This window comes from Sorex fumeus, unplaced genomic scaffold (genome assembly GCF_029834395.1).
Source record: "Sorex fumeus unplaced genomic scaffold, SorFum_2.1 ptg000086l, whole genome shotgun sequence".
Lineage (NCBI taxonomy): Eukaryota > Metazoa > Chordata > Mammalia > Eulipotyphla > Soricidae > Sorex > Sorex fumeus.
This window is the reverse complement of record NW_026606143.1, coordinates 17,657,053-17,676,462: the sequence shown is the minus strand read 5'-3', so window position 1 is coordinate 17,676,462 and position 19,410 is coordinate 17,657,053. Positions and strand designations below refer to the sequence as shown.

General features: G+C 37.8%; 1 protein-coding gene across 1 annotated transcript in view; it reads right to left on the bottom strand.

The window, feature by feature from the left end:
* Window positions 1-19,410, bottom strand: part of DMD (dystrophin) — a 2,292,284-nt gene that overhangs the window by 2,066,680 nt on the left and 206,194 nt on the right. The window lies entirely within an intron of this gene.

The following is a 19,410-nucleotide window of genomic DNA, read 5'->3' as shown; positions in this document are numbered from 1 at the left end:
GGAAAGGTGGGAAAGGGGGGGTCTACTGGAGATATTGGTGGTGGGGGATGTGCACTGGTGGAGGGATGGTGCACTGGTGGAGTATTTGATTACTGTGTGATTGTAACCCAAACATGAAAGCTTGTAACTATCTCACGGTGATTCAATAAAATTAAAAAAAAGAAAAAAGAAAATTTGGTACATCTGCACAATGGAGTACTATACAGCTGTTAGAAAAGATGAAGTCATTCATCAGGGAGATGCAGATCAAAACCTCAATGAGATACCATCTCACACCTCAGAGACTGGCCCACATTCAAAAGAACAAAAGCAACCGATGCTGGCGCGGATGTGGCGAGAAAGGGACACTCCTTCACTGTTGGTGGGAATGCCGACTAGTTCAGCCCTTTTGGAAAACAGTATGGACGTTTCTCAAAAAATTAGAAATTGAGCTCCCATTTGACCCAGCGATACCACTCCTGGGAATATACCCCAGAGAGGCAAAAATGTGTAGTCGAAGTGACATCTGCACTTGTTTGTTCATTGCAGCACTCTTTACAATAGCCAGAAACTGGAAGAAACCTGAATGCCCAAGAACAGATGACTGGTTAAAGAAACTTTGGTACATCTACACAATGGAGTACTATGTAGCTCTTAGAAAAGATGAAGTCATGAAATTTACATACAAGTGGTACAATATGGAAAGTATCATGCTAAGCGAAATGAGTCAGAAAGAGAGGGATAGACATAGAAAGATTGCATTCATCTGGGGGATATAAAGCAACAAAATATGAGATTAATACCTAAGAATAGCTGAGATCAACACCAGGAGGATTACTCCATAGCTTAGAGGCCAGCCGGGTATTCTAGGGGAAAGGGCAGTTCAGATAGAGAAGGGAGCACCAAATAAAGGGTGTTTGGAGGATCCTCCCAGGAGGGGAAATGCATGTTGAAAGTAGACTATAGACTGAACATGTTTGCCACTCAATGCCTCTTTTGCAGACCACAACACCCAAAAGGAGAGAGAGAACAAAGGGGAATGCCCTGCCACAGAGGCAGGGTGCGGGGGGTGGGGGGGATATTATCCATGGTGTTGGAAAATGGGCACTGGTGGAGGGATGGGTATTTGATCATTGTATGACCGAAACCCAAGCACAAAGATTTGTAAATCTACAACTGTACCTCATGGTGCTTCACTAATAAAAAAAAAGATGAAGTCATGAAATTTATATACAAGAGGTACTGCATGGAAAGTGTCATGCTAAGTGAAATGTGTCAGAGAGGGACAGACAGAAAGATTGTATTCATCTGTGGAATATAAAATAACAAAACAGGAGACTAACACCCAAGAATAGTCGAGATAAGTACCAGGAGTTTCACTCCATGGCTTGAAGACTAGCTGCACATCCTAGGGGAAAAGGAAGTTCAGATAGAGAAGGGAGCACCAAGTAAAGGGTGTTGGGAGGATCCTCCCAGGATGGGAGAAGCATGCTGAAAGTACACTATAGACTATAGACCGAACATGATTGCCACTAAATGCCTCTTTTGCAAACCACAGCACCCAAAAGGAGAGAGAGAACAAAAGGTAATGCCTGCCACAGAGGTGGGGTGGGATGGGGGAATGGGGGTGGGAGGGATACTGGGATCATTGGTGGTGGAGAATGGGTATTAGTGGAAGGATGAGTATTGATCATTGTATAACTGAAACCCAAACACAAAAATTTGTAAGTCTACAACTGTTCCTCATGGTGTTTCACTAAAAAAACAAAACAAAACAAAACAAAAAAACAACTAAGTTTTACAGATAGTTCAGTATAAGAGAGTCTCTCTACTCTCTATTTAAAAGTCAGTATAGGTGTTTGCTCAGCCATTCCAGAAAGAGCAGATGTACAGTCAGATCAACCAAGAAGTATTGTGCATAGCACCTGGCAGAAACTCAGTAACTATTTGTAAAGTTAAAGAATAATTTGTCTAGTAAATATTAAAATTTATAAATTATACAGCAGTAGCAACTTTACTGACGTTATTATCACATATATCACTAAACACTTACCTCAAAGTCAATTTAGTGGCTGTGGAGATACCTCAAAGGACTGAAGCACATGTTCTGTATGCTGGAGCCTTAGTGTTGTTCCCCAGAACCATATGGTCCCCTAAGTAGTGCCAAGAGTGACATCTATATACCTAGCCAGGAGTGCCCCATGAAAACCGCTGTGTATGACTGCCAAAAAAATTTCAAAGTGGCTACATTTTTCAAAATGTGATATTTCAGACCCTTTTTCCCCTCCTACTCTTCCCTAACATAATGGTAAATACTGATAATAACAAACAAAGTAACTGAAATATGGTAAGAAGACAAAAGATAAAGTGGTGGCTGAAAAAGCAGCTGAGTAACTGATGCAGCTCTAACATTGGAAGGAAGTGACTCAGTTCCAATACTTATGTCCTCCAATTAGCATTAGAATACAGTCACAATTAGCTCATTTCTCCTATAGATCTAAAAGTATAGATCCCCTGAGATAAAATCAGAAATATCATTTAGGATATTATGGACAGACATGATCCAGACTTCAACCAATTATAAAGTAACCAGGACATACCCCATCACTGCTATGTTTTAGTTTCCTCAACCATCTACAATACCAATGTATGTGACCGAATTGCACAGAATTCAATATGCACCTGCACATGAGCACAAATGCAGATATACATACAAGTAAAATCTTAAATCAAATAGAATTGATGGGTTGTAATAATGATACTATTCTGACATTAGAGTCTGAAAAATATTACCAATGGGAAACATGGAGTAAGGGAACGAGGGGTCTCATTTTTTATAATATCTCAATAAAAAAGGTCAATTAAAAACAGTTCATTTTAATTTTCTCCTTTATATTTGAATTTTGCTATAAGTTTGTGCTTATTTTATTCAAAAGTCAACAGACTTATTCCACTTTGTTTCTTCTTGAAGCAATTTAAACTTGGAAGGTACTAATGCCAGGAGTGATTTCTGAGTGCAGAGCTAGGAGTATGCCCTGACCACTACTGGGTGCAACCCAAAATCAAATAAAAATTAAACCTAGAAGGTTCTCATATTAGAAGTATGTTGCATGCTCTAATACTATTTACCATTTGCTAAGTTATTTGAGTAGATTTTATGAACCTGAACATATCTCAAAGCACCTTTGCCTTTTTCTTCTGAAGTGCTAAAATATTTTTCTTAAAAAAACTGGTATTTTTTGGGTTGGAGAGACAGCACAGTGGGTAAGGCATCTGCCTTGCATCTGGCAGAACTGGCCAACTCAGGTTCAATTCCACCCCACTCTTGGAGAGCCCGGCAAGCTTCTGAGAGTATCTTGCCTGCACAGCAAAGCCTGGCAAGCTACCTGTGACGTATTCAATATGCCAAACACAGTAACAACAAAGTCTCACAATGGAGACGTTACCAGGCCCGCTCGAGAAAATAGATGAACAAAGGGAGGACAGTGACAGTGACAGTGACAGTCCTTTTTCGAAGTTAAAATATTGAAGCATGAAAAAGATGGTTACTAACCACAATTAGTAACATAGTTCATTATATCATATTATTATAAAATCAATAAATGTGTCCTTGGGGTGGTGGGCATAGTGACAACCAATCATTAGAAGCACACAGATTGTATGATCAGAAATCTCTATGATTTAGTTTCCCTATGGATAGAAAAATTGAAGTTCCAGTAGATCTACTTTTAAAGTAGTTATGTGTTAAAACACGAGAAGTCCTTTGTTCTGTTTTATTCATATGTAGCATGTCACACAATAGCAAGTATTATTATTACTCATACACCATCAATAATGTTTCATTAGAATTTGTATGACTAATGGAGGTAGCATTTTAAATCTACTTTAACTTAAGGGGATGCTTCTGACTGGAAACCTTTTAAGTACTGCTCTATCATCCTTGATGCTAGCATTTATGCCATGTACTGCTTGTATAATTAACTCTATGAATAAAGAAATACCCTTCCCCTTCTCTTTACTAGCTTTTTAATAGCATTGCTTCAGGTCTTCTACCAAAATATTTGAATTGTCACTTAATTTTCAACCTCCCAATATTTAATTGAAAGGTGTGCAATATAATTAAAAAGGTACCCATAGGGCAACTAATTCTGAAAACTAGTGATAAGTGAATGGAGTACGCTTAGTTTCATTTTCATGCTTTGGCAGCTTCTCACTTACATTGATAAAAAAAAAATTCTAAGCTCTATATCTGCACAAGGAGATACCCCTTTTTGTGTACACGTTGCTATATAAAATGCATGTTTGTTTAGGTCATTATACATATACAAAATTGTAGGTATTTAATTTGTATAATTTAAGGTCTTAAACAATGTGACATCCATATGTGACATTCATGTATACTCTGATGGCGTACAAAGCCAATTAGGATTTAGGAAATCATAAATCACAAATCCTTTTCAACAAAGCAAGATAGCATTTCCTAAATTTTGAAGCATAAAATGTATTTCATTAATTGTAGTGCACCCTAAGACTCAACCAACTGTTCATTAAAAGTACAAGTTATTAAAAGAGTTCATTGCTGTAATCATTTGGATTTTATTCCATGAGCGATGGAACTTATGCTGGTATCCTACTATAGCACAAGGATTCCTTTGTAAGAAAAAGCACAGTGAGAAACCAAATTTTCTTCCTGAAGAACTTTTCTAAACCCTTGGGAAAAATACTAGGAAAATTCAGTTTCTATTACATTCTTCAGATTTAAGTTGAAGAAAATCATTGGAAATATAATAATACAGCCAAAGAATATGAGATACAGCCAGGGATTATAACAAAACAGTTGTGGTGCTGCCATGGGCACTTTTGATGGGCTTACCAATAGTCAGATGACAAAGAACAAAAAAATGCCTCTTTCTATTGATTCTTAAAACACTACGAAGGTCAAATGCTATCTATGGTGTCCTGACTATAAAACTCTTTCCCCCAAAAGGTATTAGTCATTTACTAAGGTTGTCAGAAAGACAGAATTAGTAGTGTGAGAATTAATCCTAACAAGATCACCAGGAAACATCTAACATTCTTCATACCTGTGATAAAAGAGGAGCTATTGGATAAGAATTCTTTAAGTTCTTACAAATTGTGACTTTCTTTTTTCCATGTCTCAGTTTCCCTATCTGTTAATTGGAAATAATAGTGCATCTGTGTCATTTTAAGGGAAAAGAGAAGTAATAGGTTGATGTATTTAACATGATATCAAGCAGTACTTATCAAATGAACACTAGCAATTTCATTATTTCTATGATTATCCGATATTACACCTGTATTATAGTAAACAACAACTACTAGTATTGTACCTTTAGATAAAGTAACCATTTAGTTTGGCTACCCCTGATCTGGGCTGAATGGGACCAGGGATCAAACCGGGGCTTCTGGCATGCAAAGCATGAAGTCTGTTGAAGTATTTCCTCAGTCTTGATAAAACAATACTTTTAAAAACTTATCCATGGGCAGGATGGTAGCACAGAGAATAGGGTGCTTGACTTGCACCTGGCTGACCTTAGTTTGATCCCCAGCATCACATATGGTCAGCCAAATCCTGCCTAAAGTGATCACTGAGTGCAGAGCCAGGAGTAAGCCCTGAGAACTGTGAATGTGGTCCCAAAATTAAAATAAAAGCTTATCCAAAAATAACTTTATGTTTATGATGGATCATTTATTTTAATATTTATTTTATGTTAATTGGCCTTTTCTAAGAAAGACTGTTATCCATATATATATATATGTAGAAGACTGTCAATGCTTACAAATTTAAGGGGTAATAATTAATTTTCAAAGATAAAGAATCATAGTCTCATAGTAAAGAATTCTCTTTAAAATAGCCAGGCCAAGTTAAACGCACACTACTAATTACACCCGACTCAAACTGCAATTTAATCCAAACAACAATGAGATATCCCCTCATGCCAAAGAGGCTGGCATATATTAAAAAGAACAGAAACATGCAGTGCCAGCATGGATGTGAATAAAAAGGAACTTTCCTCCACTGTTGATGGAATGCCTACTGGTTAAGACATTTTGAAAAGAAGTATGGAAACTTCTAAAAAAAAGAATTAGCTTCCATATGACCCACAAATTCTACTTCTTGGCAAGGACCCCAAAACCTTATTTCAAAAAGTATTACACTTCTGCCTTATTGCAGCACTATTCAAAACAGCCAAGATTTGAGAACAAACCAAGTGCCCAACCAAGTGCAGATGATTGCTTAAAGAAACAGTGATACATATACATATATATAAATATAACAGAATATAACAGAATGTTAGTGAGCTACCAAAAAAATAAAAGATACCATAAAAGTTCTGCAACCTATTTACAACTAAAGAGTATTTTATTAGTAAAGTCAGAGACATAGGGAAATATGCAGTAGAATGTCTCATATATGGAATATAAAGAAACATAGTAAGGGAGTAAAAATGGACAATGACAATAGAACCAATAGGGCTAATGGGGATGCATGATGAGCAGGACCATTGAGACATCGATGGAGGGATACTGACACATGTGGTGAGTGTGGTGATAGAACTCTGTGCCTAAAACTCTATTATTAACCATATTGTAAATTACAGTGCCTAAATCAAAGAAGAGAAAATAAAAATATTTAATTAAAATTTATTTCATCTGGGGCAATTAGGATCTGTTCAGGGCTTACTTCTAGCTTTGTACACAGGAATCACTTCTAGAAGTACTTAGTGGGAACAACACGTGGTGCCAGGGATTAAATGAGAGTCTGTTACATGCAAGACAAATTCCTTACCCCGTATTACCTCTCTGACCCCAAATTCTATTATCCTTTTTGTACTTTTCCAGTGGTGCTGGAGGTCACCATAGCTACACATACCATACTCAGGAAGCCATGCAGTGTTGGGGATTAAAGTTGGGACCTTTGTGTGCCAGGCTTGAGTGCTAACCTTTGAGCTTACTCGCTGCCCTCCCAATTCAGTTATTTTTTGTGATGCCAAACAGCACCTCACACAGCAAGACAAGTGCTTTGCCACTGAGTATTAGCTCCTGCCCCACTCCACAATTCAAATTTTGAAACAGCTCCAGCAAAGAGACTATTCATCTTAGTCTTATGGCCTAAAGTATCTGGATGTTTAAAAATAAGAAAACAACCATCGCTCCAGGGGTTTTTGTCAGTTAATTTGTATCATTAGAATTGAAACATAGGAACCCTGTGAACACTATCAGTGAACCATATTTCAAAAAGAAGGTTAGCTATTAGTTCAAGTGGCTAAATGATTAGGCACCCAATTAAACAAAAACATGTTTTTATTATTTCAGTGACATAAAAATTTGTTCACATTCCTCATAAAATCTGTTTGTCCCTCTTAGTTTCAGCTAATGGGCTGAAATGACACAGAAAATAGGAAGGCTCTTCTTTGCATACCCACCTTTTATTTGTAGGAGCAGGCGATATTTCTGAAATGGCTAGTTTGCCTGTGAAAAACAACTGGCATTATAGAGAGCGGGGAACAGACTGTGAAAGGCTGTTTCTGATCTCTTACTGCCTATCACTAAGCAATGCAAGACAATTTCAGATCAATGATCCTTCTAGGACCAAAAGGAATGGGACCAAAGGTTCAAGTTGGCTTTTATGTTTTGCTCTATTTGAATGATGCAGACAAAGCCAATGATATAAGCAAGGCCTTATCTGACCTGACATCCACATGCCTAATCGAGCAGAACTTTGACATCAATGGTCTAGCCAGATGAAGCCAAAGGTGTCTCCAATGCTCATGTCAATGTCAGATTGAGTAGACGCTCCTAGCGTGGCATTCCTGCTTGAATGTTTTACATTCCTGGCATGTCACTGAAGCAGTGGGTGCTTCCTAAAGCTCCCTACATCAGTTCTGATTGAAGTGTGTGTGTGTGTGTTTGTGTGAACTCACGCACACTCGTGTGTGTGCAAACATTAGCAGCACTCAGGAGCCAGATGGCCACACACCAAGCATAGCAGTCAGACAAAACATAGGCAGATTCAGATGCTGTTGGAGAGTTACATTTTTGGTACTTCCTTTCCCCACCTAAAGTATGCACTGTTCTATTTACTTAATTTTATTCCATCTTAATGTACAAAGTCTCCCTCTGTCATTTCAATGCCACAGTCTAATCAAAGAAAATTCCTGTACCCTTTTCATTATGCGGGAAATAGAAGGCCTTTACAATCAACCCGTTTCTTTCCTGTTACTTCTGGAAGCTGTCATGTGTTTTCTCTCTCAAGTCATGTGCTAAGAAAATCTTTTTGCTGCTTCTCTGTGATAAAATGATCCTTTTTTAAAAATCACATTTAGATAGATTCTTTTAAACAAAAGTCACAACTTACAAGAAGGAGTGTGCAGAAGAGGGTTTATCTCCTTAAACATTTTATCAGCCATACAAGATACCTCAAGTCACACAAATTACTTCTCTAAACAAAGACATAAAAGACTTCTTTCCTGAAACATGTAAAACAGCATGCATGGCTTTACTTGCCTCTGTGTATATGTATGTTGTATGTGTGTAATCAGAGTGAATGAAGATATTCCAATCTGTAGTTCTGTGGTAGGTCAATATCAGAACCAAATATAGGGGAACCAGTATTTCCCAGTATTATATGTTTGTGTGCTTAATATGACAGCAGTCAAAATTTGTTCTGGAATCTGAGCCATGCACATCATCTCTATTTATTCACCACGTTGAGCAGTCAGCAAGAAATCACTAACATATAACTTTCAGAAGCAATCGTTGAAGAGCTGGAGCTGGATGAAAGTTTAGAGATCATTTCAAAGAAGTCTAGGAATTCCTTTACCATATTTATTTCCTAAGTCGAGAAAAAAGGGAGCTTACTATATTTGTCAAACTGGTAAGCTTACTTGCTGAACTTAAAACAACCAGCTCCCTAGCACATCCATCTGCACATAGCACTGCAGGCTGTTGGGTTAGCCACACTGCTTATAGATTCCCTCTGGGATAAGCTAATTCTAGAATCCCTTTATAGTTTGAGTACTTTCAGCATGAGGTAGTGATGTCCTTGTAGAGGTTAGATTGCATAACACGTAGAAGGAAGGCTCATGTTTTACTAATGTATAATCCAAACTGTGAAGTATGACTGTATATCTATTTTAATTATTTCTGTAAGGAGAGGGGCCAATGTCTATTTTTCACATGTCATCTTGTCCAGTAGTTTTAGTTTGCTTGTAAACCTAAAATGACCATGTGAAATAAAATTCATGTTCCAACTATAATAAACTCCACAAAGAACTATGTTTACACTGATCATCTAATTTTTTAAAAGATGGTTGCTAAAGGTAAGAGATAATCTGAATTAAAAAAAGCATAAGGATACCATAAAAAGCAGTTCAAGTAGAATTGTCACACATTAGGGAATCTTTCATGCAAATTTTTCTGAAATTTAAGAAGAAGAGAATGAATAGGAATAAAGTAAATAGTAAAGTGAGAGTAAAGAGTCAAAATGCCCCATTGAATAAAATAACATATACAAGAGTTGGGTACAATAAAGTTTTATTTTTACAGCTTTGAAAAAAGATAAAATCTCACTTGTGACTATCCAGCTCATGAGTTATGTGGTCATTTCAGACTTATGGCAATAAAAACTTTATAGCATCCTAGTTCAGAACATATGTGAAAAAAGCAGAAAACAAAATGAAATGTGACAAAACACTGTAAAACAACTCTTACCTGTTTTGCTCTGGGAATCAGTAACCACTATTGTTTAGAAATTTTAAGAAAAATTTTAAATGTAAGTAAAGAATCGTGATTTACAAAGCTACTGATATTTATGTTTTAGGCACATAAAATTCCAACCCCAACCCTACTACTGTCAACTACTAATGTCAACTACCCACCACTAGTGTTCCCATGTTCCATCCTGCCTTCCCCTACCACCTTTATAGACACATTACAATGTTCGTGGTTGCGCTTTAATGTCATGTTTTCAGTGTTGAGACTGTGCTGTGAATATACAGCTAAAGCACTCTCCACTTCACCAGTACAACCAAAGTCCTGACTCCTTTTCCTCATGTTCTTCCTTCTCCCTTTCCTTTCTTTCCTTCTCTGTCCTTCCCCTCCCTGTACCCTGGGGTCAAGAATGTTCTAGGCATACCCACTTACTATATTATATTTCCTCATCCAGTTTTCCTATGTACCTCAGCTAAGTGAGATCATCCTGTGTTTGGGCATTCCAATATGGAATCAAGTAGCAACTTGAAGACCACTGTGATTAACATAAATACAAATGTGGAAAAATGAACGCCATTGATCAGGTTGTTGTTAATGCAATGTATTTCAGGACTTTTCATAATTATTATGAAACTAAGAAGAAAAGCATAATTCCTACAACTAAATACTTTTAACCTTTTGACCTTCACACAAAATAAGTGAAGCCCAAATCCTTTGCTTTATAAATTTTCTTCAGAGATTTCATTAATCTTATAGAAAAAATTGCTGTCTTTACAATGAGAACTCAATATTTTCAAAGCCTATATTATAATTTTTAAATGATTATATTGTTTTTTATTATCATTGAGTTGCTGGTATTTGTCTTGGAGGCCTATTTCCCTACTTACGTTTTTGCCTGCAGATAGAAATTACTTTATGTAAATAGTGCCTGATTAGGCTTTAGTTTATTACTATTAATTAGTTGTATTTTGCTACTTGGACAACTTGAATAACTAATGCTATTCTAATTCTCACTTCATTTTCTTAGCTGTAGGGCCAGAATCTAATTAATCCTATTATTAATAGTTGCCTAATTTTTAGCTATTCTATTTCATAGCTTAGAGCTTTCATAACTATATAAATTTAGGAAAATCTATCATTAATCTGTATTTGTTTTTATATCCACTAGGTAACTGAAATATTACTGCACATAGTAATCTAACTACTCAATTGAGGAACACACTGTTATTCATGAAATCAATGAAATGCCCAATGAAAAGCACTGATCTTATAGTTTATTTTCAAGTGTTGACTAAATTTTTGATTGCTTCCTTGCCTGTTAGACAGAAACGAGAATTTTTGAGGCACTTTGTTTACTCTCAATCACTTAGACAATTAAAATATCTTCTCATGTTCACATCTAGCAGAGTACACGAACTCTGAAAGAATTTTTTTTCTATCTGAAGCAATGATAGAAGAAACTAAATGGCTCTAAGATAAACACCCTGAATGATAGCATTCTTCATCAGTCTATATTATAAATCTATAAAATCATGCTTCAGATTAACCTGGAAATAGATTCACTGTCTCCCCCAAATTCCTTTCCTTTTGAAAAGAAGAGAGGACGCTGTCATCTAGAAATGTCAACCCCAAATAATGAGTGTAATTGAGGAAAAGTTGCTAAATGGTTTGTTTAAAAATTTTCAGGTATATAATATGCTATCATTATAAACAATTACTTGCAGAAGGTCAAGTCTCCAAACACTCACTTCATTTGAGATTATTCATAATTACATGCATCTAAACTGTGATCAAATCATATTGCTTTGATTCCTGTTCAGCATACCTATTATAGTGTTGTACAGAGCTAACAAAAAGACACCCAACCTTTGAAACAATGTTAAAAAACCCCATGGAAAGGGCCAGAGATATAGAATAGCGTATAAGTTTTACTTTATACCCAACAGACCTGGCTTTATTCTCTGATACTGCCAATGATCACCTGTGCAATCAGGACTGACCCCTGAGCACAGAGACAGGAATAAGCCCTGAAGACCAGCAGGTGTAGCCCCAAATCAAAACAAATCAATAACAACAGCAAATTATGTTGAAAAAACCATGCTAAATAGCTTGAAAACAAACTACAAAGTTAAAAATAAAACATATACCACTTTTTTCGGGTCACACCCAGAGATGCTCAGGGGTTACTCTTGGCTCTGCACTCAGGAATTACTCCTGGTGGTGCTCGAGGGACCATATAGGATGCTTGGAATCGAACCCGGGTTGAGTGCATGAAAGGCAAATGCCCTACCCCCTGTGCTATTGCTCCAGCCCCCATATTTTCATTTTTTTCATCATCCTGTTATTCGTCGATTGCCTCGAGCAGGTCCCAGTAACGTCTCTTTCATCCTAGCCCTGAGATTATATTCAAGGCTCTTTAAGAGAATGAGACCCATCATTGTTACTGGTATTTGGCATATTTGGTATGCCACGGGGAGTTTGCCAGACTCTGCCCTGTGGGCAGGCTACATTCGATAGCCTGCAAGTTTGTCCAAAGTAGGAATGAGACAATAAGATGTCATAAAAAAAGTTTTGAAAAGATGTCGCGTGGCCGCAAATGCGGCCACGCGGTTCCGGGATCTGGATTTTATAGTCTCTGAGTCTTGGCCGCTGATGGGATTACACGGCGCCAGGGGGCCAGGTGGTGGGTGTGACCCCCGCCTACTGGAATTTGGAGGATCTGGGTGGAAGATGCTCGACTCCAATCCGAGTAGGCTTGGAGGTCTCGGACCCGGAACCCACGTGGCTTTGTCTCTCTGCCAGTACCTTCATGTGTGCGGAGAGTGGTCTCAGCATGGTGGTGGCTGGTCCTGGAGGTCTTTGGCTGCCGGAGCCCTGGTCGGGGCGGGGAGGAAAGCTCAATCCGCTCCCCTCCAAAGGGCCCCGGGAAGGAACACCCAGGCGCGGGGGCAGAAGACTGCATATGCCAGCCCCCATATACGACTTTTTAATAAAGTTTGAAACCAGATTTTTAAAATGTTCACATGGCTTTTTCTCACTCAGGAGAATCCTGTGTTTCCTTAGAATGTGGACTCCAGACTCTCCTCTCACATTTCTTTAAATAAAGCAAATTTCTTGAAATAAAAACAATTTTGCTTGACAAAAACTCAAAATAAAAAAATCACAAAAGACTGAATACTATTAGAAGATTGAGATCTAACAAAGAGAAAATTTATGTTCCTCTTTCTAACACCCACAACTGCCGTGGTAATAGAAAGATAACAAGAATATACATTTTAAGCCTCTAAGACAAGCTTCTTTCAGGAAGAGGCAGGAACAGAGTATCTCACAGCTTGGCTAGCAACTGTAATTTGAGACTCTTTTGGAGATCAGACATGGGATTTTTGTTAAAAATCCATTTTTGCAAGAGGCAATGAGTGGCAATCATGTTTGGTCTATAGTCTACTTTCAGCATGCTTCTCCCATCCTGGGAGGATCCTCCCAACACCCTTTATTTGGTTCTCCCTTCTCTATCTGACCTCCCTTTTCCCCTAGCATGTGTGGCTGGATTCCAAACCATGGAGCAAAATTCCTGGTACTAATCTCGGCCATTCTTGGGTGTTAGTCTCCTATTTTGTTACTTTATGTTCCCCAGATGAATGCAATCTTTCTATATCTATCTCTCTTTTTCTGAGTCATTTCGCTTAACATGATACTTTCCATGGGTATTTGATCATTGTATAATTGAAACCCAAGCACAAAAATTTGTAAGTCTACAACTGTACTGTCTCACTAATGGTGTCTCACTAATAAAAATTTTTTAAAAATCCATTTTTCTTTCATGAAATCAAATTTATAAATACATAGCTATACAGATGGGCTGGAGTGATAGCACAGAGCTGGAGTGATAGCACAATAGTAGGGCATTTGCCTTGCACGCAGCAGGCCCGGCCAAGCTGGTTTCGATTCCTCTGCCCCTCTCGGAGAACCCAGCAAACTATTGAGAGTACCTCGCCTGCACAGCAGAGCCTGACAAGCTACCCATGACGTATTCCATATGCCAAACACAATAACAAGTCTCAAAATGGAGACATTACTGGGCCCGCTTGAGCAAATCGATGAACGAGAGGACAGTTGTTTTTTTGTTGTTGTTGTTGTTGACAGGTATACAGATATATATTTCCCCTTTATTTTCTTCTCCTTCTTCCTCCCAACCATGCAAAATCTCTTTTATTTTGCAAACTGTTTTTATATCACTGGAATTTTTGTCACAGATTTCAGTCTAAATTCTTTGCTTTTGGGGACCACAGAGGCGGAACAGCAGGTGGAGTGCCTGCACACAACTCATTCCAGTTTGATCTCTAGCACCACCCCATAAGGTCAACCTGTCAGGAGTGACCCATGAGTGCAGAGCCAGGAGTAACCCTTTAGAACCACAGGGTGTAGCCCCCAAACCAAAGAAAATCAGTTTTGTTTATATTTAGTAAAAAGTCAAGGATTTGCATGAAGTTCAAAATGAGCTGACATTCATTATATACTTTGGTGAAAATGATATTTTAAAACATGAACTATATTTGCTAAATATTTACAATATATTTTAAATTCTAATGTTTGCACTAATAAAATTGCAAAAGCAACTATTGCCCGTTAGAATTATCCATTATGATAAAAACAGTCTATAGCTAGATCAGATGACCATTACAGGTACATCACTATTGCATTGTTCAAATGAGGTTAGAGCAGTAAAAAATACAACATACACAAATTCTGCTAAATTTGGGGGCTGGAGAGATAGTACAATGATTATGGCACTTGCCTTGCACACAGCTGACTTAGGTTTAATCACAGACATCCCATATGGTTCTTTGAGCACATCAGGAGTGATCCCTGAGTGCAAAGGCAGGTGTAAGTCCTGTGTACTGCTACCAGTGGCCCCCAAACACAAAAATAAATATATTCTATTTCACATTGTAATCCAATACATTTTAAGAATGCATTGACATTTTCTGAAGTTAATTTGCTTTATGGAGGAATCGGACCCATGCATTGTAGTTAGAACCTACAACTTTGACACTGTTCCTATGTTGTATAATAAAATATTCTGATTCATATTTCATATTGAGCAAAACAAAAGAACCTAAATATTCTTGGAAAAATAAAGCTATAAAATCTGGAGGAAAGAGCAGCAATTATTAAATCAAGAAGTCTAAATTAGGCTGGGACTGTCCTTGTATGTGCAAGGCCTTGGATTCAATTCTCAGTGCTGCATAGTGTGGCTGACAACATAGCTGCCTACTCATAACTGGTTGTTGTCTCCTCCGCATCAAGAAAAACCTAAACTACGGACCTAATTTTCACAACAAGACATTTGGGCAAAACCATCTACTGAGGTGATTTTTAAACTTCTGGTCAAGACTTTGTGGGGATATGAAATCCATTTGCATATCATATATTTCTTCATGGTAATAATCATGTAGAATGGATTAAGTTCTACTACAGAATAGACACATATAGCTAGAACAAATAAAATTTTCATGAAACATGTTTTAGGCATGGAAGTGGCAGAAGAGAGGTATTTAGGATCATCAAGTATTCATTGAGTCCTACCATTGTCTTGGCAGGATCCCGAGAGATAGAATAGCAGGCAGGGTGCTTGCCTTGCCTGCAGTTGACCTGGGTTCAATCCCTGTCACCCCATAAGGTAAGGTAAAGTAAGGTAAAGGCCCTCCCGTTGATCGTCGATTTGCTCGAGCGGGACCAGTAACGTCTCCATTGGAGACTTTGTTGTTACTGTGTTTGGCATATCGAATACTCTCGGTAGCTTGCCAGGCTCTCTGAGAGGGGCGGAGGAATCGAACTCGGGTCGGCCATGTTGGCCGCTTGTAACGCTTGTAAGGTGAACGCCCTACCGCTGTGCTATCGAATATCACTAAGTGTGATCCCTGAGTACTGAGTCAAGAGTAAGCCCTGAGTATAGCCAGATGTGGCTCAAAAACGAAACCAAAAAGATAGTCTGGGCAGGGGATGTGAATAGGAAAAAAAACACACACACCAAGGTTTAAGCACCTGGTTTAGAGAGACTAGAACTAGAACTCTGGAGTTCTGAAATCCTTCCGTAGAAAAGTCCTGACTGTGTTGCTCTTCAGCGTTGTGCACTTTATTTAACAATTCTCTGCTTTGTGTTTCTCAAATGTAAATGGAACTACTAATAGTGTCTATCTCAAAATGTTATTTTAAGAATTAAATGAGATCCTTAGAAAAGATGAAGTCATGAAATTTACATACAAGTGGTACAATATGGAAAGTATCATGCTAAGCGAAATGAGTCAGAAAGAGAGGGATAGACATAGAAAGATTGCATTCATCTGGGGGATATAAAGTAACAAAGTATGAGATTAATACCCAAGAATAGCTGAGATCAGCACCAGGAGGATTACTCCATAACTTAGAGGCCAGCCGGGTATCCTAGAGGAAAGGGCTATTCAGATAGAGAAGGGAGCACCAAATAAAGGATGTTTGGAGGATCCTCCCAGGAGGGGAGATGCATGTCGAAAGTAGACTATGGACTGAACATGTTTGCCACTCAATGCCTCTTTTGCAGACCACAACACTCAAAAGGAGAGAGAGAACACAGGGGATTGCCCTGCCACAGAGACGGGGGGATGGGGGGATGGGGGTGGGAGGGATATTATCCATGGTGGTGGAAAATGGGCACTGGTGGAGGGATGGGTATCTGATCATTGTATAATTGAAACCAAAGCACAAAAAATTGTAAATCTACAACTTTAAAAAAAATAAAATAAAATAAAGGGGGAAAAAAAAAAGAATTAAATGAGATCATCCATTTAATTGGATAGCCAGTAAAATGTGCCTGACATTGAATAAGTGCTAGTTATTATGATTACATTTCTAGATTTCTAGATGTCTTCATTGCTGTGATCCTTGAGTTACCCTGGCTTAGTACTGAGATGAAATATGAATTGATTTTATTAATAGAAATTTTTATACATTTGTTTTTCTAAGAAAATTCTAAGGAAAGAACCATGATTGTAGAAGTACAGAACAACTTTATCTAAAATTCCAAGTTATGTGACTTGCCAGCAGGCACATTCTTTTATGGAACAAAAAGAATGGCACTGAGCCCTCATTGTCTATTTTTCTCATATAAATTCCTCTCTTCCTGGAATCAGAATTCAGTCCTGCTGGACTTCTGTCACGTTCATTAGGAACAAGATGAGTGTTTGGGAGATTAGGGAGACAAGTAGTTCATAACTTGTGATTTTTAAATATAATACTCAAAATCTCTGTTGAGGATTAGCCTTTAGGTGCCCAATGATAAAGGCTGTGACCCTATACCAAGAGGTAAGCAGTGAAACAAGATCTTTCCATAAATTCTTGACCAGTAGGTACAATAGACTTGGTGATGTTAATAGCTTAGGCTTTGTAAATCATCTAAACCTTAAAAAAATGTTAGATACCACATAATATACTCTTGAAAGAGCTTCTGTACCCATAATAATGCTTTAAATTTTAAAGCTAATTACTCCCAAATTAATACAGTTTTGAGTATAACTTAACCCTGGCCTTTGATTTGGTAAATTGCTAATTATGGTTATCTTTGTTAGATTTAAATTTAATTAGATTTAACTGTGACCCAGTGAATTTCTGGCTTCTTATGTGGTCAATGCATACAGCTATGTCTAATGGTGGTAAGGCTGAGATAAAAATGTTAAATGTAAGAGTCAATTGCAAGGTCATTATTTTTTTTCACAGTAATGAAAACATGGTACTTCATTCAGTGTAAAATTTCAGGCTAATGACTCAGTCGTACAGAGTGGCTCTCCAACCTTGTTCAATGTACCCACACTGATTTAAGCAATGATAAAGTATCATTTCAAAGATTAAATAATAGTGAGTAGTACAAATTACATTTTAAGTGGTGCCACAAAATACAAGTTTTTAAAGTTCTCAGTAGAAATTTTTGGATAAAATGACAAACTCCAAAGTAAAAATAGTTATTTATAAGTTTAAAAGAAAGAAATATCTGTGATTTGTGTTATCCATAAAATTAATCCAAGGAAAACAGTTTTCTATTCTGTAAAAGTTTGAATTTGGTGTTCCAAGAGAACAAGCTCCATATTTGTATATAAGTGAAAACATGAAAGTGCTTTTGATTTTCCAGACAACTAGTTTAGTGAATTTATATTCAAGGAACATGGAGCTGGGGCCCAGGAGATAGTGCTTTCATTCATTAAGTACACACTGCTATATAAGATTGTAGGCAAAATTTGTACCCAAACTAAAGTATCTGGCTAAAACTGGAAACTTTAGACATTTTTTTCCAATAACTTTTGTACATACCATCATAATATGAAGAATAAATGTCAGAAGAAATGTCGAGAAAGTCAGTGTTCTTAGAGTCTTCTAAGGATATATAGATGCAGTGTCTCTCTCTCTCTCTCTCTCACACACACACATATGCACATACAAACCTAAAGTGATAGTTAATCTCTCTTAAACACAAATTGACTTCAAAAATGCATATTGGTGCCAATGAGGGGGGAGAACTCTAAAGATTCCCCTAGCAAATTTTGAGACACCTTTTCATTTAGGTTGAACCATATAAGTGGGTTTGACTAATGGATGGGATGTTTGTGGAAGTTATCAAAATCATCTTCTGGTGTGATAACAATAGTTTAATATCTCTATCATCATATAGTCCAATACAGTAATTTTTCTTACTATTGAGCACTTAAGGGCTAGAGCGACAGCACATTGGGTAGGGCATTTGCCTTGCGCGCAGGCAGCCTGGCCGAGCCGGGTCGATTCCTCCGCCCTCTCGGAGAGCCCGGCAAGCTACCGAGAGTATCTCGCCCGCACAGCAAAGCCTGGCAAGTTACCCGTGACATATTCAATATGCCAAACACAGTAACAACAAGTCTCACGATGGAGATGTTACTGGGCCCAGTCGAGTAAGTCGATGAACAACGGGAGGAGCGTGACCGTGACTGTGAGCACTTAAAACAGTACTACTGAAATGTGATTCAGAATTGAGAAGAGATGTAAGCATAAAATGCACAATTGATATTAAAGACGCTTTATAAAACTACTGTAAAATTTCTAATGAATATATTGACTATAGCACAGCGGTAGGGCGTTCGCCTTACAAGCGTTACAAGCGGCCAACATGGCCGACCCGAGTTCGATTCCTCCGCCCCTCTCAGAGAGCCCGGCAAGCTACCGAGAGTATTCGATATGCCAGACACAGTAACAACAAAGTCTCCAATGGAGACGTTACTGGTCCCGCTCGAGCAAATTGACGATCAACGGGAGGGCCTTTACCTTTACCTTTATATTGACTATAGGAGAAGATGATGTGTGAGGTATACAAGCTAAATAAAATACATCTTTATGGAAACTTCACTTGTTCCTTGTTTACTTTTAATGTAACTACTACCGAATTTAAAATTATATAAACCTTTGTCATTATACGTTGCTTAACAATGGCACCAAACTTCTTAGGGTTCCATATCATTTACTTCAATACACCCACCATTTATTGCCTCTCTCATTAATTATGAAGCAATGCTTCTAGTGAAAACACTCTCTACCAGGCATTCTACTTATAATGTGCTAATCATAAAAAAATGATGCTATGTAGATCCAAGATAAAAATGAGCGAATATGCACTGTAGCACTGTCCTCCCATTGTTCATT